The following is a 25,140-nucleotide window of genomic DNA, read 5'->3' on the forward strand; positions in this document are numbered from 1 at the left end:
TTCAATACATTTACAGGGCTGTACAGTACACAAATCAGGAGTGTTTCAGGCACTGGCTTGACTTTCTTATCCTTGCTCGGCGTGATGATAGGGATTCGTCTGGGAATGTGGCGACCCCGAATCTGTGTGTAGACGTGTAATTGGGAAGCAGCTATTGAGGGGAACAGTGTGTTAGTACTGGCTGGGCAGGACCCACTAGCCAGGTAAGGTGAATCTAATTAGGAGATGTGACTTACCTTGTGATCTACCTGTATGTTACCTGGTCTAGATTAAGTGTTCGTTTTACACACACACACTGACGTGGTATCTCCCGGGTCACGCGTACTAACAGGGGGGCGGACATGAAGTCACAGCCTGCCTGCTCTCAACCCTCCCTCGTCCCTCAGTCTGTCTTAAACTACTGTGAGGGAAGGTACCGTCAGGTCATCTTAGGTCAGGTCAGGTCAGGTCATCCCTACTGTCTCAAGTTACCACAGTGAACGTCAAACAACCAGTAAGTCCACTTTCTATGCACGAATATGAATCTAATATAAGGGAAATATTAATAAGACAAAAAGAAAAGAAAATAATGTCCCCATATAAAAAAATTTTGGTTCTAATTTTCTTTTAATTAATAAAATAAGATGAATGAGCAAACAAATGAGGATCGTTTGAAAATTAGGTTAACTGATTATCTCACTTGAAGGCTGGGTTAGGTTAGGTTACGCTGGGTTAGGTTAGGTTAAGCTAGGTTAGGTTATAATTAAGGTTGTTAATCTGAAGGTGAAATAAGCTAGGAAGGTTTAGTACTATTCATATCATCAGAAAAAAGTTACCACTCAAGCGGGAACGTATCTCGCTAGAGCACTGTTAAGTACACCAAGCAGCACTCAACACAGCAACCCCCCTCCACCCCGTGTGCCTCCACCCCGTGTGTCTCCTCCACCCCGTGTGTGTGTCTTATATCGTCTACATAATAAATCAGCGTCCATTAGTTCTAAGTGCGAGGTGGTGTATGTTATATTAAACCACTAACTTAATACAGTGACACCTCTATTAAACGGACTATATGAAGAGGGAAGACCCGTTGTATCAAGGGTCTGTTATATGGACGACTGTATATGAAGAGGGAATTCCATTATATCGAGGGAATTTAAAATGTGAAAACTCCTTCATTTAACGGATTATATGGAGAGAGAACACACACACACACACACACACACACACACACCTCACTAAAGTGCTCACATTTTCCTCCTCATTTTTCTCAGAGCTGCAGCAATTTACCGGCCTGTCAACACTTTCATGTGGGCGTCCATACCACCACCCCCCCCCCTAACACCACCCACGCCCATACCACACGCCTTAAATATTCACCATTTTAGAGTTCACCATCCCCCCTCGTCTCACCATTACTCTCAGTTGGATGGTGAAGCGTTCAAGATACTTTATAGTGACTTATTGTTGTTATGATGGAGCACTGGGGCAGTTATAGTGACTGTGTTAATTATTTTCCCATGAGTGATTGTGGTTCTAAATCCTACTACTACTACTACTACTACTACTACTACTTTTTTGTGGCCTCCAACCTCCCTATCTCTCCGTCCTTCCCTCCACTCAGACTCTCCTTCCTACTGAACCTTCCTCCATCCACCTAGTCCCCCTCTGCCTTCCTCACCTCCCCCCATCCTCACTCCCTCTCACTGCTCCTACAATGGGAACAAGAAACACAACGGGCCCAATAATTTCTCCCTGCCTCACCCCTCACAGCCGCTGAGGGTAAACTGCTCACTCAGTCACTCACCCACGTCTCCCCCTGGCGGCTCTGTAAAGCACTACCCATTTTTTCCCCTTCAGTGAGGCCTTTCACCGCTTCTAGTAACATCGGGCAGTTTTACCTCTTGGCTCTGTGTGTGTGTGTGTGTGTTTTTTTTTCCTTGCTCTCCCACACACTTTGTTGTTTGGGTTTTTCAAGGTCTCGGTAAGCTGGTGTTTGTATTTCTCTCTTGTGCATTCAGGCGTTGGTCCGCTGTCAGGTTTGTTTAGGGGTGTAGGTAGATAGTTTCCTTTCACTATACAATGTCTGTGTGTGTGTGTTGCTGAGTGTATTAAAGTTTATACCAGCTATAGGTGTATTTTACCTCGTACACACCGAGTTGTTTCCACGATTGACAGACTCCCTCAGGGCATTTTAATCTAAGTAACTCCACTCTGACATTCTCTATTTTTTTTTTTAGGATAGAACAACAAAAGAGACATTCACATTTCCTCTCTCTAGTTATTCTTCTGTTCGTTTTTTTTTCCCCAGCTGTCAAAAGCCGCATGGACATTCTACTTCACCGAATCATTCCTTGTTGACGTTCTTGGGGGGAGGGAGGGGGGGATTTCCTCCCTGTCGACCAAAATCCCTCGAGGAGGTTTGTTTTAAGTAATGAATAGGCGTCTCCTCTCCTCTCTTCAACACTGTGCAAAGGCTTCGGGTACAGCCTCAACTATGTTCTGTGTCGTTCCCAGAGACTCGAGGTAACGAATTCGTCTATATAACACCTGGAAACATTTAAAGGAGAGGAGAGAAGGAGGGGGGAAGGAGAGAGGAAGGAGAGGGGGGAGAGAGGAGAGGAGAGGAAGAGAAGGAGAGGGTGACGGGGAGGAGAGAGAGAGGGGGAAGAGAGATAGAGGAGAGAGAGAGGATTTTTCTGGGGGTGGGACGTGTTAGGTTAGATTAGGCTAGGTTAGGTTAGGTTAGAAGGTTAGATTAGGAAGAAAGTTAGGGTTAGGTTAGGGTGAAGTTAGGTTAGGTTAGGTTAGATTAGGTTAGATTAGGTACAAGTATTTGATGTTTTTTCTTTTCTCAATATTGATCGGTTCAGCGGCAAGTCAACACGCGTAAGATAATTTTTCGGGAAAACATCTTCTTTAATTAAATTTCTTCCCTAGTGGCAAGTGTGTGTGTGTGTGTGTGTGTGTGTGTGTGTGTGTGTGTGTGTGTGTGTGCCACTCAAACCCCATAAGCCCCACTCAAACCTCTCAAGTGCCACTCAAACCCCTCAAGTGCCACTCAAACATCACTAGGTCCCACTTAAACCCCTCAAGTGCCACTCATACCCCTTAAGTGGCACTCTGGTAGTCAAGGGCGTACAGGTAGGAGCCAGGGACACGCTCACCTACTCATATGTTTGTTTACGAACGGCCCTAAGTGTCTACCCTGCTGGCTGGTGATTTACTTATTCTGTTCTCTCTCTTATTCCTCCTCCTCTTCCTCCTTCCTCCTCCTCTTCCTCCTTCATTTCTTCTTCTTCTCCCTCCTCTTCCCCTTCCTCCTCCTCCTCCTCCTCCTCCTCCTCGGTCAGTACTAGAAACCACATTAGGTTAGAAAACTTTTGTCGTCGTCTCAGTAAATTTGACTTTGGAAGGATATTTGTCTTATTGGTCGTGTCAGAGAGAGAGGGAGAGAGAGAGAGGTGGAGGGTGGGGAGACAGAGAAAGGGGAGACAGACAGACAGAGAGAGAGAGAGGGGGAGATGGGGAGACAGAGAAAGGGGGAGACAGGACAGACAGACAGACAGAGAGAGGGGGGGAGATGGGAGACAGATCACTTCCCCCCCACACCCCTTTTAATAACAACAACACAACCTGACATATAAATTGCACAATCTTGTCAAAGTAACTTCAATTTCATGGTTGAGCAAAGAGGAAGAATTACGAGGGGGTGGTGTGGTGTATGGTGATGTGGTGTATGGTGATGGGGTAGTAGGGTTGTGTGGTGTATGGTGATGTGTGGTGTATGGTGATGTGTGGTGGTGTGGTGTGGATGGTGGTGTGGTGGTGTATGTTGATGTGTGGTGTGGTGGTGTATGGTGGTGTGGTGTGGTGTATGGTGATGGTGTAGTGGTGTATGGTGTTGTGTGGTGATGGTGTATGGTGACGTATGTGTTCAAAATGACGAAGGAGAAGCAGAAGAAGGAAGGATATCATAAAGGCACTGGGTAATGGTGATGACTGGGAGCCTTCGAGGAGGGAGGTGACTGGGAGCCTCGGAGGAGGAGGTGTTAAGACTCGCCACAAGTGAGGGAGGGAGGGAGGGTGTTGACAAGGCTCTGGCGGCCCATATATACTCCCAGGGCTGGTTATATCCACGTCTCAGCCTCATACACACACACAATCTGTTGAGTCTCAGGGGTTGATAGTCTTGTAATGGCGTTTGTATTCATAATGACGCTGAGTTTGCCTCCCTAAGACTCGTTCAGGTGTCTTGTGGAGTCTTAACTTGTGAGGTTGAGGGAGTCTTTAGGTAAGGTTAGGTTAGGTTAGGTAGGTTAGGTTAGGTAAGGTTAGGTTAGGTTAGGTTATCCTTGCTTGAATTACTACTGTTTGTCATTGTTTATATACCTGTACGGTCTATATACATTGTTTATATACCTGTACTGTCATTTTGAACCGAGTTTTCCTAACCTAACCCAACCTAACCTAATCTAACCTAACCTAACCATCAACCTTACGAAACCCACTGTCAGAGAAATAAATAAAAAAAAAGTAACATACAATTAACTTATAAAAAATCGTAGAACTAACAAATCAAAGTCGATTAACTTACGAGTAAATAGAACAGACATACAGACACTACTAGAGCTGTTAGTAATTTAGCCAATAGCTGCTGTGTGTAATTAAGTCTTGACAACTGCACTGTAATTAAATAACCAGGTGAGTGTGGACGGAATACGGGACTAAAGTTAATGTTATTTTGTGTCGTAACCAGGTGTGTGTCTCAAGTAAATGCTGTCTGATGAGGTGCAGGTAAATTAATTAGTCATCACGTGAGATAATTTTTTTTTTTTTAGTAATTCGTAGTTAAAGCTAACTCTAACCAAACTTAACCAAACTTAACCAAACCACCAAATAGGTTAAAAAAGGTCATGAAACTCTAATTAAATAGCGTTGAACAATATAGACAGACATTTATACGTGAGTTGTATGTTTTCATCGAACAGAACCACCACCACCACCACCACCATCATCACAGAAGCACCACCACCACCATCACAGAAGCACCACCACCACCATCATCACAGAAGCACCATAAATCACGCCACATGAATCACTGGACTACATTACCAGTTCCTAAATAGATGGTTCATAGAATTTCAATTGCATATTTCTGTCCCATTAATCTCACTATCACCCACCATCACCCACCATCACTCACTACCACTCACCACCACTCACTACCACTCACTATCACTCGCTATCATTCACTATCATCCTTAATAAACTCAATATGTTACAGTGAGCCTCCCTGTTCGTAAATCATGCTAGCATGTATTGACAAGAATGTGGGGGTGTGATGGGGTAGTGTGGGTGTGTGTGGGTGTCTGATGGAGGTGTGGGGGATATAGGGTGCTGTCTCATTACAGATGAATCCACACCTACACTTGTTTGATATCATTTGTGTCCCAAGTTTTAGTTTCAAAGTTTTCTCTCCTATTGCATCTTTTTCCTCACTCACTTTCCACATCTTTACTACCGAGTCTGTTTTCTCTCTGTCTATCCAAAGAAAGTTAGTAAAAGTGGACAACTGGGATGATTGTGATGGAGTTTTGGAATTTTTTTTTGTTTAATCTGTTTTCGGTTTTCTGTTTCATTCTCACCATCAAGGTTTCATAGTTGGCAGAGTTCAAATGTAATTAAACAATCTGTCTCAGGTGATTCAGTATTCATGAATCACTTATGGTAACTCATCACCAACTCATTAAGTAACTGTATTGTCTCAGGTGATTCAGTATTCATGAATCACTTATGGTAACTCATGATGAAGAAGCCTTTATATTCAACACTCAGTAACGACACACAACCGAGACATTACATTCAAGTTATTATCATGTCACTCAGATCAAACTTTATACCAATAACACCTTTCCTATATCACAGAGGAGTCCATATAACGACAAACTATTCTGGTTGACTCTTGATGTAGTCAGCTTTAACATCAGCAGCCAATTAAAACATCATCCGAGCGAACACGTGAATTAATATAGTCACCGCTGGAAACTGTCTTATATCCCCGTTTTCTATAGCTGCTGAAGAAAACCTCTCGCATAGTGTTACCGTGGCACCAGTTGGTTAGTTTTGGTTAGATTAGATTAGATTATAGTTGGTTAGGTTAAGTTAGGCTGGATTAAGTTAGGTTAGGTAAGATTAGGTTAAGTTAGGTTAGAGTCGGTATTCCTTGGAGTGATGACCCTAAATTTCTGCCCCGTGTTTGTTTATGATGGAACAATCAACTCCGGCTTACTCCTCAATACATTATAATTGAACTGATGGCTGCTTTACGGCCCGCTACTCCACAACACATCTCTGTCAGCCGATACCTGCTCTTACTGATGGATGTAAACAATGCTCCTCTCAATGTTTGTTTGTAATAGTTGTTGCTGGAGGTTAAGACTCGTTCTGATGGATGTAAACAATGCTCCTCTCAATGTTTGTTTGTGATAGTTGTTGCTGGAGGTTAAGACTCGTACTGATGGATGTAAACAATGCTCCTCTCAATTGTTTGTTTGTAATAGTTGTTGCTGAAGGTTAAGACTCGTACTGAAGGATGTAAACAATGATCCTCTCAATTGTTTGTTTGTGATATTGTTGCTGGGTTAAGACTCGTACTGATGGATAAACAATGCTCCTCTCAATGTTTGTTTGTGATAGTTGTTGCTGGAGGTTAAGACTCGTACTGAAGGATGTAAACAATGCTCCTCTCAATTGTTTGTTTGTAATAGTTGTTGCTGGAGGTTAAGACTCGTACTGATGGATGTAAACAATGCTCCTCTCAATGTTTGTTTGTGATAGTTGTTGCTGGAGGTTAAGACTCGTACTGATGGATGTAAACAATGCTCCTCTCAATGTTTGTTTGTAATAGTTGTTGCTGGGGAGTTAAGACTCGTACTGATGGATGTAAACAATGCTCCTCTCAATTGTTTGTTTGTAATAGTTGTTGCTGGAGGTTAAGACTGTACTGATGGATGTAAACAATGCTCCTCTCAATGTTTGTTTGTAATAGTTGTTGCTGGAGGTTAAGACTCGTTCTGATGGATGTAAACAATGCTCCTCTCAATGTTTGTTTGTGATAGTTGTTGCTGGAGGTTAAGACTCGTTCTCAGTTTGTTTTCCCCCGTAACTGGAGAGTGTAACGATGTCTGAAGTTAAAAGTAATAAAACAGAGTACAAAAAATGGCTTCAAATTGCACTGAGACTCGACCTTCACTTCACACGTTCTAAACAAACCTTCAAATACAGTGATCCAGTTCGTAAATTATGTCTCCTAACTCGATACAATAGAATCACACTGAAATTTTGATGCCACAAATTTTAATGAACCAATTAACCGGATTCACCCATCACGAGAACTTTTGGAAACCGGAATCTGAACTAAACCGGATGATCTTTGAATTCCACTTCGGCACGTGAGGCGATGGAGACGATTAAATCACATTTCTTGGTGAATAGTCTTGCTGGGGTCTGGTCCAGGGCTGCAGTATTGAATTCCCTTCCATTGAGAACAAGATTGTCGTCCTCCACGCCTACGCTCCTTAGGTCCACGCCATGACCCAGAGAGCAGAGTCCGATAAAAGAGAATCCGGAAATTAAAAAATCCGTAAAAATCCGAAAACACAGAATCCGAAACATCCTAAAATAGAAAATCCGGAAAGAAGGAATAAAAAAAATGAAAACAGGAAAATCTGAAAAAAAAACCCCACGAAAAAAATGTCCCCAAAAACGAGTAATAAATAAAATCCGGGGAAAAATTTATTAAAAAAGCCAGAATTTAAAAGAAAATCCAACAAGTTTGCAGGAAGCTTCGAACGAGTGTCCTCTGAGACCGCAAGAACACTTCAGCTCATGTTCTGGCTGGCACTCTGACGTCACACTCAGGTACTTGGCACAACTGAAGTCTGAAGGGGAGCATATGAGATATCTTCAAGAGGCACTATCATTAGCTACCTTCAAGTGTATCCTTCAAGGTGGGACTTCCAAGAGTAACCTTCAAGTGGGACCTTCAAAGGGGACCTTCAAGGAGGACCTTCAAGTGGGACCTTCAAGGGGGACCTTCAAGTGGGACCTTCAAGGGGGACTTCCAAGAGTAACCTTTAAGAGTCATTGTCTAGAAGCAACAAAGGTTAGGTTAGGTTAGGTCAATATAGCCGAGGGTTTGATTCGATCTTAATCTGATTCGGCTTGAGATCTCAGGTCTGGAATTCAGTGAGATCGAACCCTGGCTGCCTCAAGTGTCCACCCCCAGCTGTGAGTGTGTGTGTGTGTGTGTGTGTGTGCGCGTGTGCGCGCGTGTGTGTGTGTGTGTGTGTGTGTGTGCGTGTGTGTGTACTTCCCAGTCACTTTGCACTAGTCTTGCAACACACATACACTATTGTCTTCGCGTCTTTCATTTCCAATTTCCTTTAATCCATTACAGATAGATAGATAGATATATAGATAGATAGATAGATAGATAGATAGATAGATAGATAGATAGATTATTCCTACCACACCATACCCACGTCCCTTTACCCCCCCTTACCCTAACCCCCAGGGAAATAAAGGGAGACAAACAACAGGTCAGGGTATAAGGGTCTGCTGCCATTACAGCAGCCACAAAGTGAATAACAATGGACCAAGTATGAGTGAATGATATCCCTTCCCCACCCACTACACCTCCTCCCCCACCCTACACCTCCCCCACCCTACACCTCCTCCCCCACCCTCCCCACCTCCCCCACCCACTACACCTCCTCCCCCCACCCCACTCACCCTCCTCCCCCACCCACTACACCTCCTCCCCCACCCACTACACCTTTTCCCCCCCCCACCCACTACCTTTTTTCCCCCCACCCACCACACCTCCTCCCCACCCACTACACCTCCTCCCCCCTACACCTCCTCCCCCACCCCTCCCCCCACCCCTACCTCCCCACCACCCACCACACCTCCCCACCACCCACTACACCTCCCCCACCACCCACCCACCTCCTCCCCACCCTACACCTCCTCCCCACCCCACCTCCTCCCCCACCCCACACCTCCTCCCCCCCCCTCCACCACCCACCACCCCTCCTCCCCCACCCCTACACCTCTCCCCACCCCTACACCTCCTCCCCCACTACACCTCCTCCCCCACCCCTACCTCCTCCCCACCCCTACACCTCCTCCCCCACCCCTACACCTCCTCCCCCACCCCTACACCTCCTCCCCCCACCCCTACACCTCCTCCCCCACCCCACTACACCTCCTCCCCCACCCCCACCTCCTCCCCCCACCCCACCTCCCCCTCCCCCCACCCCCACCTCCTCCCCCACCCTACACCTCCTCCCCCCTACACCTCCTCCCCCCACCCCTACCTCCCCCACCCCTACACCTCCTCTCCCCACCCCTACACCTCCTCCCCACCCCACACCTCCCCCACCCACTACACCTCCTCCCCCACCCCACTACATCCCCTCCCCCACCACTACACCTCCTCCCCCCCACCCACTACCTCCCCACCCACTACATCGTCCCCACTACACCCATCGCCACCCACTACACCTCCTCCCCCACCCACTACACCTCCTCCCCCACCCACTACACCTTTCCCCCACCCCTACCTCCTCCCCACCCACTACACCTTTTCCCCCCACCCACCTACACCTCCTCCCCATCCACCCATCACCCCACACCTCCTCCCCACCCACTACCACCTCCCCCCCCACACCCTCCACCACCTCCTCCCACCCACACCTTTCCCTCACCTCCTCCCCCACCCACTACCCATCAACCCACCTCCTCCCCACCCCACTACACCCCATCACTACCTCCTCCTCCACCATCTACACTTTTCCCCCCCTACATCTCCCCCATCCCACACCCATCCCACCCCTACACCCCCCACCCTCACACTTCCCCACCCACACCTTTCCCCCACCCACCCTCTCCCCCACCCACACCCCCCCACCCCTCCCCCCCCACCCCACCTCCTCCATCCCTCCCCATCGCCACCTACCTCCTCCCCTACCTCCTCCCCCACCCCTCACACCTCCCTCCCTCCCACACCCCACCCTACACCTCCTCCCCCCACCCCCTCCTCCCACCCACACCTCCTCCCCCCACCCTACCCCTTCCCCCACCCACCTCCTCCCCACCCACTACACCTCCTCCCCCCCACCCCCATCTCCCCCCCTACCTCCTCCCCCCATCCCCCATCCTCCTACCTCCTCCCCCACCCCTACACCTCCTCCCCACCCCTCTCCCTCACCCCTACCTCCTCCCCCACCCCACACCTCCTCCCCACCCACACACCTCCTCCCCCACCACCCATCGCTACCCACACACCCCACCCTACACCTCCTCCCCCATATCCCTATCGCACCCTCCTCCCCACCCACTACACCTCCTCCCCACCCCTACACCCATCGCCACCCACTACACCTCCTCCCCCACCCACTACACCCATCGCCACCCACTTATTCTAATTTTAACCAGAAGTTTAATTGGAAAATTTCGTCGTCTTGAAGTGAATTTCTTGACCCCTTGTAAATTTAGGTGAAATATCCGGGAAGGTGTTTCACTCATTAAGACCTTGTTGTAATTACCTGAGTGGCCTGAGGGGAAGACACTCTACTTTCACTTCTTTCTTTCTTTCTTTTACTTTCTTTCTTTTACTTTCTTTAGCGGTGTTTTTTTTATTTCATTTTTTCTTATGGGATGATAAGCTGCTTTCACATACGTTCGTTAGGTTAATTTCTTTACTAATTCCTTCTTTCTTCTGGCGAGATGTGGTGCTTTCATTTCTTTCTTGCTTTCATAGGATCCTGTTCTAATGATGCCAAGACCTAATAAGCCCAAAATCTTATTATACCTTAATCCTAATGGGCTAAAGATTATAATGACTTTTGGTATTTTGAAGGATTAGACCCTTGCTGTGACTTGGGGAGGGGAGTCTGGGGTGTAGACTGTCTGGGGTCTACTAGTCCAGTACACCCCAGACCCTTGAATCAGAATAAGAGATATTGCTGTCGGCTTCCAAATGTTAAGTTAAACAATATAAGTAATAATTAACAAGACGACATCTCTCTCTCTCTCTCTCTATCTTCTCTGGCAGGGAGGTGGAGTGGAAAATAGAGATCTTAGGAAAGGAGAGAGAGAGAGAATATGTCACCAAAATAGGGTGGGGGAGAGGAAGGAGAGGAGAGGAAGGAGAGGAGAGGACTGAATATGTGTATAAGAGTGAGTGTTTGTGTGTGCATCTATGTATGTATATTTATGTGTGTGTGTATGTACGTATGTGGGGTGTATACATTAATTAACTTACATATAAGTTCATGCAGCTATCAAACGTCATAAAATCACCACATATTCATATATATTTTAACTAATGTACAGAGATTGAGAGAAACATCAGCTGAATGAACACTACACCTTTGATCATAATATAACCTATGTATTAACTGATGCACCAGGTGTTAGACAGGGTAATGAGGATAGTATCGGGTTTGGGTTCGGTTTTGGGTTCGGGTTCGGTATCGGGTTTGGTATTGGGTTCGGTATCGGGAATATAGATGCACCTCGTATTTTAAGGTTTACAAAGGAAGAAAAATACGAGCTTGGTATAAAAAATTTCACACACACACACGTTATTCATACATAATTTACGATGTGTGTTTGTATGAAAAAGAAAAAAAATATTGAATCGTAAAATAACTGTATAAACGCGTTTCTTTTTCCCCCTTACTATCTATCTATCTATCTATCTATCCCAGATCGACTTTCTGCCCCCGACACCACCAGTGCCCGACATTCTGCCTCAACACCACCCAGAGCCCGACTTTCTGCCCCGACTACCACCCAGAGCCCGACTTTCTGCCCCGACACCACCCAGAGCCCGACTTTCTGCCCCGACACTTTCCTTCACTGCTGTAAAGACCGGATATTATGCACTGGGTTAGATAAACCGTCTGTGTTGTCGTCCTGGTGGTGGTAGTGGTGATAGTGGTGGTAGTTGTTGATAGTGGTGGTAATAGTGGTGGTGGTGGTGTGGTGGTGGTGGTGGTAATTGTTGGTAGTGGTGGTGGTAGTGGTGATAGTTTTATTGGATGGTGGTGGTGGTTGTGGTAGTAGTGTTGATAGTGGTGGTAATAGTGGTGGTGGTAGTGGTGGTAGTTGCTGATAGTGGTAGTGGTGGTGTTGGTGGTGGTAGTGGTGGTGGGTCATAGCATCAGGTTAATTAATAATGTAATGAGAAGCTTCTGTCTCTCTCTCTCTCTCTCTCTCTCTCAACAGAACGCCAACTAATAACACCGGAATAACTTTACAACATCAGTATTTCTTATTAACTAAGTGAACGTAGCTTTTAAATATAACTTGTAGCCTTAAAAATACTTATGCCCTTAATACAATTAGCTTTTCTGCTGAACTAACCCTTATACTTTAGAGTAAATATAGCTTTTTTTGATATATTTACATTCTTAATAATTCCAAAAGTACCGAGCAGACATTCTAGTGTTAATTCATTACGTACTAAAAAAAAAGGTAAGTTTTCTTTTATACTCTGTTAAAACAAAGCATAAGAACTCAAGACAAACAAAAGGTCTCCTTGTACACGAAATAAAAATACCCCATTTTTTTGCAGTAGATAAATGTGTTCTAGGAAAATTGTAGTTTAATTTGCATATTGGAATTAATTACACAGAAGGGAAGACTAGCAGAGAAATTCGTGTATTTCCAAGAGCCAGTTTGTACCAACCATAAATTACTCCAAATTTAGGCGACTTGGCTACTGCAGTGTGGTGTTCTCTCTCTCTCTCTCTCTCTCTCTCTCTCTCTGTCTTTTAGTGGTATAAATGGGCCTTTCCAACACTGTCCTCTCTCTCTCTCTCTCTTTAACCCAACGTAACCTAACCTAACACAGTCCAATATATTACACCACCTTCACCAATATGGTCTGGGTTAAGGACTCAAGTATAATTCTTATTGGCATCGCATCAGAGTGAAGCCTGACCCAGTTTGTGAGAATGAAAGGCCTCTCTGATCAGTCCTTTGGTAACCTGGACTTTTCTCGCGTTTGGCTTCACTGGTTCTCGTCTCTGTAAACATTCCAAGTGATGGCTAAGCTCTTCGAGGTATGATTAAGCTTACCATGTAGAGAGGGAATGAGAGGGAATGAGAGGTTATGAGAGAGAATGAGAGGGTATGAGAGGGAATGAGAGGGTATGAGAGGGTATGAGAGGGAATGAGAGGGTATGAGAGGGAATGAACGCATGGATCGCATGGTATAATCTCTAGGTATTTTTTCAGGATCGAGTGGGTCATATTGACTGTTACATCTCCTTGATGATTGTGTTGACATGGCGGATGTTTTTGATGCCTGAAGGAGTGATTGGTGGGGTCGTGAAAACACTCCAGCATCTTAGACATTTAGATCTGACTTGTAGTTGAACATTTCCTTCCTTAACAAGTAATATATAATTTATTAAACAAACCACAAACTACAGTTCATTATGAGGAGGGACTTGTTTATTATGCTTGTGTTCATCCTCTATAGACACTCGTTTTCTATAGAATAAAAAGAACCATAATAAACGGGAAACTCTACATGACCATAAATAATTATACCCCCAACTAATATTTTACCCACAATTAGTTAAACTTACTCTTGGAACGACTTACTCCTAGACTCTACTAATGAACACAAAACACCTTTTTCTTGGGGATAAATTTTATACTTTTGCCTCATAAAATTGACCATGGTTAGAAAAATAGATGTAGCAAGGTCATTGACGTATTTAATTAGATATATAGATAGATAGATAGATAGATAGATAGATAGATAGATAGATAGATAGATTCGACACAGACAGACAGACAGACAGACAGAGGACACAGGATTGAGTAGAGACAGGAAGGTGTAGGATGATATAGAGTTGTGTACGTCTATATATAATGCCTGTGTATATCTGTGTAGCTCTGTGTACGTGTCTGTAACTTTGTGTACGTTTCTGTAGTGCTGTGTATGTCTGTAATGCTGTCTAGGTGTTTGTGTATTGCTGTGTAAGTGTCTGTGTAGTTTGTACGTTTCTGTGTAGTGCTGTGTAATTCCTAGACAACAGACAGAACTCTTATGATCCTGGAGTCAGTGAGGCGAACACTTCTCTTGGTTTATTGAACACAACACTGCGGCGAGGAGGAGGAGGAAGGGGGGGGGGGCCACAGGAGGAGGAGGAGGAGGAGGAGGAGGAGGAGGAGGAGGAGGGGTCAAGCAGGGAGCAGGAGGAGGAGGAGGGAGGAGGAGGAGGAGGGTCACAGGAGGCAGGTGGAGGAGGAGGAGGAGGAGGAGGAGGAGAGGAGGGGCCACAGGAAGAGAAGGAAAAGTTGGAGGAGGAGAAAAGGAAAACGATAAAAAATGAGGTGGAAGAAGGGGTGGAAAAGGGGGAACAGATAGAAAGATTGAAGGAGGAGGAGGAAGGGGAAAGAAGGAGGAACAGGAGGAGAAGGAAAAGTTGAAGGAGGAGGAGGAAGGAGAGGAGGAGGACAATAACAGCAGGGGGAGGCAACACAAGGGGCAGCTCCAGGCTATTGCAAATGCAGTTAGCTTTTTTACTTGACTTTCTCGATAGTGTCCTAGGCCAAGTCTCTCTCTCTCTCTCTCTCTCTCTCTCTCTCTCTCTCTCCCTCCATAAGTTCTTCATGCTAACAGTGTTCTCATTTTTCGTTTCAGCTGAGCGTGACTGTCAACACTCGTCCTGGTGGTCGGGTAAGCAACTTTCTTTTTACGTATTTCGATATGTACCTTAAACCTTTTGAGTACGATGATTTAATCCTCTGAGTACGATGTTTTAGCCTCATTTAAGATGATTTAACGGTTTAACCCATGAATACGATGATTTAACCCATGAATACGATGATTTAACCCCTTGAACACAATGATGTACCCCATTGATTACGATAATTTAACTTTAGATACGATCGATTCCTTATTTATTCTTTTGAGTTCTACAAAAAGCAAACATTGTCAGACAAAGTCCCTATGAACGAAGCAAGAGCTGACACTTGATGTATTTACTGACACTCAGAACTGTGTAGACTGACGTGTGATAGGAGCTAAAGCTGACAATTATACTGTATGTGAACTGACTAAAAAGAGTTGATTATCGTCCATAAATCCAGTAAATAAGCACAAATAACGCTGTCTTTTTAACCATATCTCGATAATATTAATATGAGCCCGGGTACCAAATTTCACTTGAATTAGTGGAATTGTTTTCAAGTTATCAACAGAATAAAATACTTGATGACAGACCTAACGCGGTACTGTACACTTTTTCGTTTTCTGTGATAGAAGTCCATAGAAAACGGTTATGTATAACTTAAGTAAAATTAGAATACATGGAGATTTGTCGAAGAGTTTATTTCATCTGATGATTAAACACCCTAACATACCTAGGGGGTTAAGTTAAGTTAGGTTAAGTCGGATTAGTGTCAAGGTGGTTAATCTTAAGGTGAAATAAGCTAAGAGGGTAATCTTCAGTCAATGTAAAAATAATCACAACAATCTTTTTAATGGCTCATAATTTCTCTCTTAAACTGAACATTACTGAAATTTAATCACTCTTCCACCGCACCAAGATACATTTTCCCTCCCAAGATATTAATTACATAAGTATAACAACTCACAAAATTACTCTGAATGTAAGAAAACTCATTAACTCTTCTTCGTGACGCCACCGAACGCAAATACCAAGATTACGCTTAGCTGCACACCCAGTACCGAATACCTCCCGGCTGTTTCCTCCAAATTCTACTGGAAACTTGGTCTAAACTCCACTACTGTAATACATTTTAGCTTGTAAATTCTCTTCCAATTATAATTTTTACGTCTTTGAGAACTCTGATTATTTGGTGTCGTGTAGTGAAGTTTGGGTTTGTATTATTTGTGCGGTCGAGTGAAGATTAGACACCCCCAGCTATTTTTACCTGGAGAGAGAGAGAGAGAGAGAGAGAGAGAGAGAGAGAGAGAGAGAGAGAGAGTGTGTTCCCTTATGCAGTGGGCACGCTGATGTCTTGCGATTGCCGTCACTCTCAAAACAAATGTCGTCACATCCACACCAGCTACCGTCACACCCACACCAGCTACCGTCACACCCACACCAGCTACCGTCACACCCATACCCCAATTACCGTCACACCCACACACCAGCTACCGTCACACCCACACCAGCTACCGTCACCCCCTTCAAGCACCGCCACGTGATACAGGAGACAGCTCTTCCCTCATAACTGTGAAACATTACAGAATAAATCAAATTAATGAGATGTTTCCTTCGACGAGGCAACATTACCGATAATGTGTTGGAACTTCATGGCTATGTTAAATATGTACCACGGCTCCGAGTACTGTGCGGATGTGTGAATAATTGAAGTAATGTACCTGAGTTTACCTGGGTGCTGGTCCAATCATGTACCAGGCCTGTCGAAGCGCGTATAAAACTGGGTTAATACGGTTTAAAATTCGTATTTAATTGTTTTTGAAGTTTACACGTATACCCAGTACGTTAATGAAGACCCAAAGAGGTTTCACATCTAACGAACTCTCCATATAACGGACTTACCTCTCCATATAGTCCGTTAAAGAGAGATATTTTAGAAGGACACTGAAAGTATTGAGTTTCTTGCGGAAAATTTCTTACTCAAGTAGTGGAGCACTGGGTACCTGAGGGAGTTTAATAAAGAAGAAGAATCACCTTTGGCAAACTTATATACTGTCTGTGTAACCTCTTGCATTTATTATCATTTACTGTATTACGGTGCGTGGTGAGGTGAAAAAGTCTACAGTGTTTGCTATCTAACACTACCTAACCTAACCCTACATAGTCGTTATTTTTGGCGCAATTTTCTGGAGAAACTTGACGTTATAGTAATAAACTATTTATAACAACTTTTATGTGTAATTTATCGATGAATATAATGCCACAAGTTTCATCATTCTACAACGTTTTATTGTAGAGTTATAATGAAAAATGTTGATATATGTATTTTCTACGCCCATATGCTTGATCTTTGACCGAGAGTTTCCAAAAATATTCAATGATTAAAGTACACACAAAACAACACCTCCATGAATTTAGGTAAGATTTGATGCAGAAATGACAAAGGAACGCGTCATAACAGGTATAAGCGACAACCGCATGGTGGGCGGTGAGGTGAAAAAGTCTACGGTGTTTGTTACCCACGTTTCACTTACTCTGCCGTAATAATGAGCTTCGTTCTACTGCTGTCATTAGACCATGCTAGGCGTAGTAATAGTGGTAGTGTATTATTATTATTATTATTTTTATTATTATTATTATTATTATTATTATTATTGTTATTGTTAGTATTAGTATTATTATTATTATTATTATTATTATTATTAATATTATTATTATTATTTATTATTTATTATTATTAGTATTAGTATTAGTATTATTAGTATAATTAGTATTAGTATTAGTATTAGTATTATTAGTATAATTAGTATTAGTATTAGTATTATTAGTACAATTAGTATTAGTATTAGTATTATTAGTATAATTAGTATTAGTATTAGTATTAGTAATAGTATTATTAGTATAATTAGTATTAGTATTAGTATTAGTATTATTAGTATAATTAGTATTAGTATTAGTAATAGTATTATTAGTATAATTATTATTATTATTATTATTATTATTATCATTTAATGTATTACGGTGCGCGGTGATGTGAAAAAGTCTACGGTGTTCGTTACCCACGTTTCACTTACTCTGCCGTAATAATGAGCTTCGTGCTACTGCTGTCATTAGACCATGCTAGGCGTAGTAATAGTGGTAGTGGATTATTATTATTATTATTTTTATTATTATTATTATTATTATTATTATTATTATTATTATTATTATTATTAGTATTAGTATTATTATTATTATTATTATTATTATTATTATTAATATTATTTTTATTATTTATTATTATTAGTATTAGTATTAGTATTATTAGTATAATTAGTATTAGTATTAGTATTAGTATTATTAGTATAATTAGTATTAGTATTAGTATTAGTATTATTAGTACAATTAGTATTAGTATTAGTATTATTAGTATAATTAGTATTAGTATTAGTATTAGTAATAGTATTAGTAATAGTATTATTAGTATAATTAGTATTAGTATTAGTATTAGTATTATTAGTATAATTAGTATTAGTATTAGTAATAGTATTATTAGTATAATTATTATTATGATTATTATTATTATTATTATTATTATTATCATTTAATGTATTACGGTGCGCGGTGATGTGAAAAAGTCTACGGTGTTTGTTACCCACGTTTCACTTACTCTGCCGTAATAATGAGCTTCGTTCTACTGCTGTCATTAGACCATGCTAGGCGTAGTAATAGTGGTAGTGGATTATTATTATTATTATTATTATTATTATTATTATTGTTATTGTTATTATTATTATTAAACTATTATTTACTGTATTACAATAACTGTCACTAATAATATTCTCTGTTGCATGTAATGAACGCTTTGAGGCATTGCAATATTGTTATCATCTGTAATACAAGTTTTCTGCCTTGTGTTGCAAGTGATGCATTTCATGTTGACTGAAATTTACTACAATTGATATTCTGTGTTGAAAATAATAGTTTACCTGCTTTAAATGATGAGCTCGCCATTGCAAGTGATATTTTTCTGTATTGCAAATAATGGTATCTGAGTTGCAAGGATTTAACTCGGTTGCAAACTATATTTTATGTGTTGCAAATGATTGTATCTGTGCTGTGTGTAATTAACAGTTCGTTTTACTGTTGGCCCTGTCATAACAACAATAACAACAATAACAACAACAACAACACGACAACAACACGACAACAACACTACTACTACACTGTTCTCTCTCTCTCTCTCTCTCTCTCTCTCTCTCTCCCTCTCTCTCTCTCCTCTGCAGTAGTATAACCCTCCCCACCGCTGCAGTATCCCTGGCTGTAGGTCATTCTCCTCCATATTACAACAGGTTACAGCCGAGAACATTGTACGTGGCAGTGTCGTAGCTTGGCGAGCCGTGTTCTTGTTGCAGACTTGAGTGTTTAATGGGGGCAAATTGAAGCCTTGCAAGACTTCAATGGTCGACGTGTTTGAGTAACCCATTGTTGCAATTTGAAGCCTTGCAACACTAAAATGATTTATGTGCTAAAGTTGCCTATTGGGGGTTACCTTGAAGCCTTGCAACACTGAAATGGTTAACGTGTTTGAGTGAGCCATTGTTGCAATTTGAAGCCTTGTAACACTAAAATGGTTAATGTGCTAAAGTTGCCCATTGGGGGGTACTTTGAAGCCTTGCAACACTGAAATGGTTAACGTGTTTGAGTGATCCAATGTTGCAATTTGAAGCCTTGCACCCTAGAGACAGGATGTTAAGATAATAAAACCGGTTTGTATATTGCAATGTTCCAGCCAGAGTGACGTGTATTGCATTGTTTCAACCTTGACATTATAATCTCTAGTGCTGTAGCTCGGAGCATTATGTCTCTATAATACTGTAGTCAGGAGCATTATATAACAGTCAGTAGCATTATGCTCTACAATGCTCAGGGCTGGAGTAAGGTATATTGTTCTGTCTCAACCTGGAAGTTTAATTATAATACTCAAACAACCACAACCCGTAACAGTACATCCAAGAGTGTACTGTACAACCCGTAACAGTACATCCAAGAGTGTACTGTACAACCCGTAACAGTACATCCAAGAGTGTACTGTACAACCCGTAACAGTACATCCAAGAGTGTACTGTACAACCCGTAAGAGTCAACACTAGGTAACATAATGGTGGTGTTCCATTTATCAGGGTTTCAATAATGATCTGTACACGGCAACACTGCAACACTGTACGTCAAGTGTTATTGCCTCATAGCAACACTGTTGTTCTATCTGACTCTGTGTACAACGCCTCTGTACAATGCCGTGATGTACAGTACAATATATTGCTAAATCCACAACGAAATACTCCCAGCGTTTATAATTGAAAACCCCCGCCATTGCTTCCTGTTGCACAAAACGAAATTGCAACCGGTAATCTTGTACGTTGTTATATTGCACAATATTGCCTAAAGTGAGAAATATTGCATAGTGTAACGCGTTAAGGGAAGGAGTTGGTGGATTAAGGGAGAGACAAACCGCAAGAAAGGTAGAAAATGGATGTGTAGGGGTGGATTAAGGGAGGAAATGGGTGTGTAGGGGTGGTTTAAGGGAGGAAATGGATGTGTAGGGGTGGATTAAGGGAGGAAATGGATGTGTAGGGGTGGATTAAGGGAGGAAATGAATGTGTAGGGGTGGATTAAGGGAGGAAATGGGTGTGTAGGGGTGGATTAAGGAGGAAATGGATGTGTAGGGGTGGATTGGGTGTAAGGGAGAAATGGGCGTGTAGGGGTGGATTAGGGAGAAATGGATGTGTGAGAATTGGATGTGGATAGGGGTGGATTAAGGAAATGAATGATTAATGGATGTGTAGGGGTGGATTAAGGAGGAAATGGATGTGTAGGGGTGATTAAGGGGTGGATTAAGGAGAAATGAATGTGTAGTGGATTAAGGGAGAAATGGATGTGTAGGGGTGGATTAAGGAGGAAATGGAGGGGTGGATTAGGGGAGAAATAGATGTGATTATGATGTGAGGGATGGATGTGTAGGGGTGGATTATGGATGTAGAGGTGGATTAGGGAGGAAATGAATGTGTAGGGGTGGATTAAGGGGAGAAATGGACGTGTAGGGGTGGATTAAGGGAGAAATGGACGTGTAGGGTGGATTAAGGAGGAAGTGGATGTGTAGGAACTTCCAGACAACAGAGGGTGAGAGCCCCCACACACACACACACACACACACACACACACACACACACACTGACACTTATAAGAAACAAAAACAGTATCTAGTCTATTCATCAGGACTAGTTCATTAAGCATTGTTTATTATTTAATGTTGCAATATGCAGTAATGTTGCACGTACGTAAGCTGAAGACGGTAGTTAAGCTTTAATGTGTTGGTTGCATGATTGTTAATATGGTGGTGGCAGCTTAGAAAATATTACTTTGCACAGACTAATAATTGCAGAGGTTGATAATATGTCGTAGTTACTGTTGCAATGTTTAATGATTTCACTGATTTGATGTTGCAAAGTTTGTAGTAAAAGTTGATGTTGCAATGTTTAAGGATTCAATATTGCACATTTTTGGAATATAGTTAGCGTTGGTGCACTCTAACTTGTTATATATGGTGCTATTGAATGGTTGACTTATTGCAATATGCACTTGTACCCCATACTGGAGCGTTGCAATGCTGAATTTTATCACCTTTAATATTGTTCAGAGTAAATTGCAAGCATCAATGTTTTGTGTTGCAATATTGGAACCCAGGAAAGTTGGTGTGTGTTGTGTGTGTGTTGTGTGTGTGTTGTGTGTGTGTTGTGTGTGTGTCAACTTGGAGTGTGGATGAGGTATCCTTATCAACTGGAGTATGAGTGTATGGAGGACTCTTACTTCTAAACGTATCCCTCCACTTGAGATGTTCAGATATATTTTCATTTCAAGGATCAACTGGGATATGAACACTCTGATAGCTATAGTTTTCGAGGATGACTTCAAGATTTAACCCTTTGATGATGGTTTAACCCTTTGATGATGGTTTAACCCTTTGATGATGGTTTAACCCTTTGATGATGGTTTAACCCTTTGATGATGGTTTAGCCCTTTGATGATGGTTTAACCCTTTGATGATGGTTTAGCCCTTTGATGATGGTTTACCCTTTGATGATTTAACCCTTTGAGAACGATGATTTAACCCTCTAAGGACGATGATTTAACCCTTCAAGGACGGTGAGTTAACGCTCCTGGACTCAAAGGGTTAAACAATCAACATCCAACATCCATTTCAAGGACAAACATTAAAATTTAACCTCCAAACATCTGCAGCTTTCACACCCCACCCCCTTCACCCCTCCACCACCTCCTCACCACCACCCCCTTCGAACCACCCGCCCACCCCTTCACCCCTCCTCCGCATCACCTGCATACCTGAAGGGAGCTAATGATTTAAACATCCAGGTGTCTGTCATTCCTTCTCGTGCTGCAGTGTGTGGTGAGACTGAGGTGAATTAGCATGATGTAAGGGAGGGAGGGAGGGAGGGAGGGAGGGAGAGGGAGGAAGGAGGGAGGGAGGGAGGGAGAGAAGGAAGGAGGGAGGGAGGGAGGGAGGGAAGGAGACAAATGGATTGAAAGAGACACAGACAGCCTCAGACAGACATACGTAGATAGAGAGAGAGAGAGAGAGAGAGTTAAATAATATAAGAACAGAATTAAGACAACAGCAGCGGATACAGTTTTCATTTCGGCTTCAGAATATTCAATCAGAAGGACAGCACAAAGAAGAGCTTCCAGCCAGCCTCTCTGTGTGGATATTGAAGCTTTGAGGCAAGTTGAAGCCGATGTGGCCTCTGTGTGTGTGTGTGTATTTGTGTTTGTGTAAGTGTGTGTGTGTGTGTGTTTGTGTGTGTGGTCTACCCCGACACTCACATACCTACGCTGACACCCCCCCCTCACACACACACACACACACACACGGTACTCACACAAGAACGTGGAGGTATTAAGCGTCTTACTGTCTGATGCCTCGCTCTTAAGCTTGGCTAATGCCCTTTCACACCAGCTTAGGTTGAGACAAAACATTAAGCTTAGCTCAACACCTGAGAACCCAACCTGCCTGCCTGCATGAGTGTCTGTCTGTCTGTCTGTCTGTCTGTCTGTCTGTCTGTCTGTCTGTCTGTCTCGTCCTGTTTACCTGTCTGTCTACTTTTCTGTCTACATTCCCGTCTGTTTGTCTGTCTTTCTGTGTGTCTGGTTGCCTCTTCTTTGCCAAGCCAACCCAACGTAACCCCTCCCTTACCTACCTCCCTACCACACCGACACACCACACCTCTCTCCCCCCTCCCCTCTCTACCACCCCCTCTTCACACACACACACACACACACACACACACCTCCCAAGATAAACACAGGGATGTATCATGACCATAGTGTGACTTAATGGCTTCTTTTGTAGTTTGTTATTGATGCTGTTTTGGAGGGTAAAAAATTTGACGGTGGTGTAAGCTAAGACCAACCATCACCTCCCAACACACTCTCTCCTCTCCCGGTGTGTTGTAGTGTCTTTACTGTAGCGTCTGTATTAATCTGTAGAACTGTAGGCGTCTGTACACTTATGGCCTGTAAAACTGTATGATTTTTTAGTATTATTGGGACCTCTTAACTAATGGGACCTCTTACCTAATGGGACCTCTAAACTCGTAAAGGAAGCAGTCTATTTGCTGGTCCCATTAGCCAAGACCTTGTGTATGAGTCCAGCTGAGTGAATGTGTGTGTCATTGTTACGGTTGCTGATGTCATTAGTGTGTGTGTGTGTGTGTGTGTGTGTGTGTGTGTGTGTGTGGTGACGGCATTCTCTCTCTCTCCCTCTCTGTCTCCATTATTTCTAGCTCTCTCTCTCTTCTCTCTCTCTCTCTCTCTCTCTCTCTCTCTCTCTCTCTCTCTCTCTCTCTCTCTCTCTCTCTCTCTCTCCATTACCATACATGAATTAATTTACCGTATTCTGAAGGGTTATTAATTTGGCTGCATGACTGACGTTAATTTCACAATGCTACCACCAAAACCACTTTTTCATGTGCCACTGCTAAACATTTTTTTTTCTATGTAATATCACTGTTGTATTTGCATAACATATTAATATATGAAGCCTTAAACTTAATGTGATATATATTTTTACCATTTTAATTAATTTTCCTGACAGGTTTAAAGTTTGGGGGTTTTTTCCGTTTTTTTTTTCGTTTTTATATATAATGAAGAACTAGATTTCATGGCTTAAAGACCAGACTTTGCATAAACCAGAATTTGTGGCATTAAAACCAAATTTGTGACATTAAACCAAATTTATGGCATAAAACCAGAATTTAAGGCATTAAAACCACATTTCCGGCATTTAAACCATAAAACATTCATACACCACCTCGTCGTATTTCACTACATCATACACAGGATACAATACCCCCATCTCAATACATCACACACACACACATACATCATACATCATACATTAGCTACAGAACCTACACGACTCACAAAGCCTACTGTAGAGACGAGCTGTAAACTCCACCTGTTGGGACCCACCTCAGTGTTTACTCAGGTAACCAAATACACCTTAATTAATATTCCAATTAGTGGTTTATTTACTCGCGCCGGTGGGATCATGCATGTAGGTCAGTCAGTGATGTATGTATGTATGTATGTATGTATATATGATAGACAGACATACAGACAAAGGCACATAGATAAATAGACAGACAGAAATAGATAGATAGATAGATAGATTGACAAAACTGAAATGAATTATCCCCAGCAAATGGAAACTGACAACACAAGTTTTGCTTCTCTTCCTTCCTGCTATATATCCAACTGTGCTGCCCGCATACATAAATCTACATGCATTACCTGAAGCCTGAATAAGCCATCCACCCTCCTACACGGTGGTTGGGTCATTAGGGACGGTCGGGGGATGGTGTCAATCAATTGGGGTTTGGAATTGGTCCAATCATGTACCAGGCCTGTCGAAACGCGTATGAAACTGGATTAATACGGTTTAAAATTCGTCTTTAATTGTTTTTGAAACTTGTGCATTCGTGTTCTAAGCTTGTCTAATCATGTTCGTGACTCGTCCAATCGTGTTCGTGACTTGAACATCCATGCTCAAAACTCGTCCAATCACGTTCCAAATTCGTCCAAAAACTCGTTGGAAATTAGTTCATTCGTGTTCAGGACTCGTTAAGCTGTGTCCCTGGCGTCACCACCTCCCCCACACCTCATCCATAACACCTGGTGGTAATGGTGGTGGTGGGGGTGAGGTAGTGGTGGTGAAGCAATCTATGTAGGCAGGTCATCACGGCTCACACCATACCTGTGTGTGTGTGTGTGTGCGTGTGTGTGTGTGTGTGTGTGTGTGTGTGTGTGTGTGTGTACCTCTCCAATCTGACACACCAAATTAATGGCTCATTCAACAACACGTGTTATTGTGGCGCTGGACAGACCT

The 25,140-nt window shown here is 42.7% G+C and overlaps 1 protein-coding gene across 1 annotated transcript in view; it reads left to right on the plus strand.

Annotated features, from left to right (window-relative positions):
- The first annotated feature begins 429 nt into the window (after window positions 1-429).
- Window positions 430-25,140, plus strand: part of LOC121863084 (protein crumbs homolog 2-like) — a 55,142-nt gene continuing 30,431 nt past the window's right edge. Inside the window, exon 1 of the mRNA XM_042361583.1 lies at window positions 430-493. The gene's annotated coding sequence lies outside the window, so the exon portion shown is untranslated. The remainder of the gene's footprint in view (window positions 494-25,140) is intronic.

This window comes from Homarus americanus, unplaced genomic scaffold (genome assembly GCF_018991925.1).
Source record: "Homarus americanus isolate GMGI-L3 unplaced genomic scaffold, GMGI_Hamer_2.0 scaffold54679, whole genome shotgun sequence".
Lineage (NCBI taxonomy): Eukaryota > Metazoa > Arthropoda > Malacostraca > Decapoda > Nephropidae > Homarus > Homarus americanus.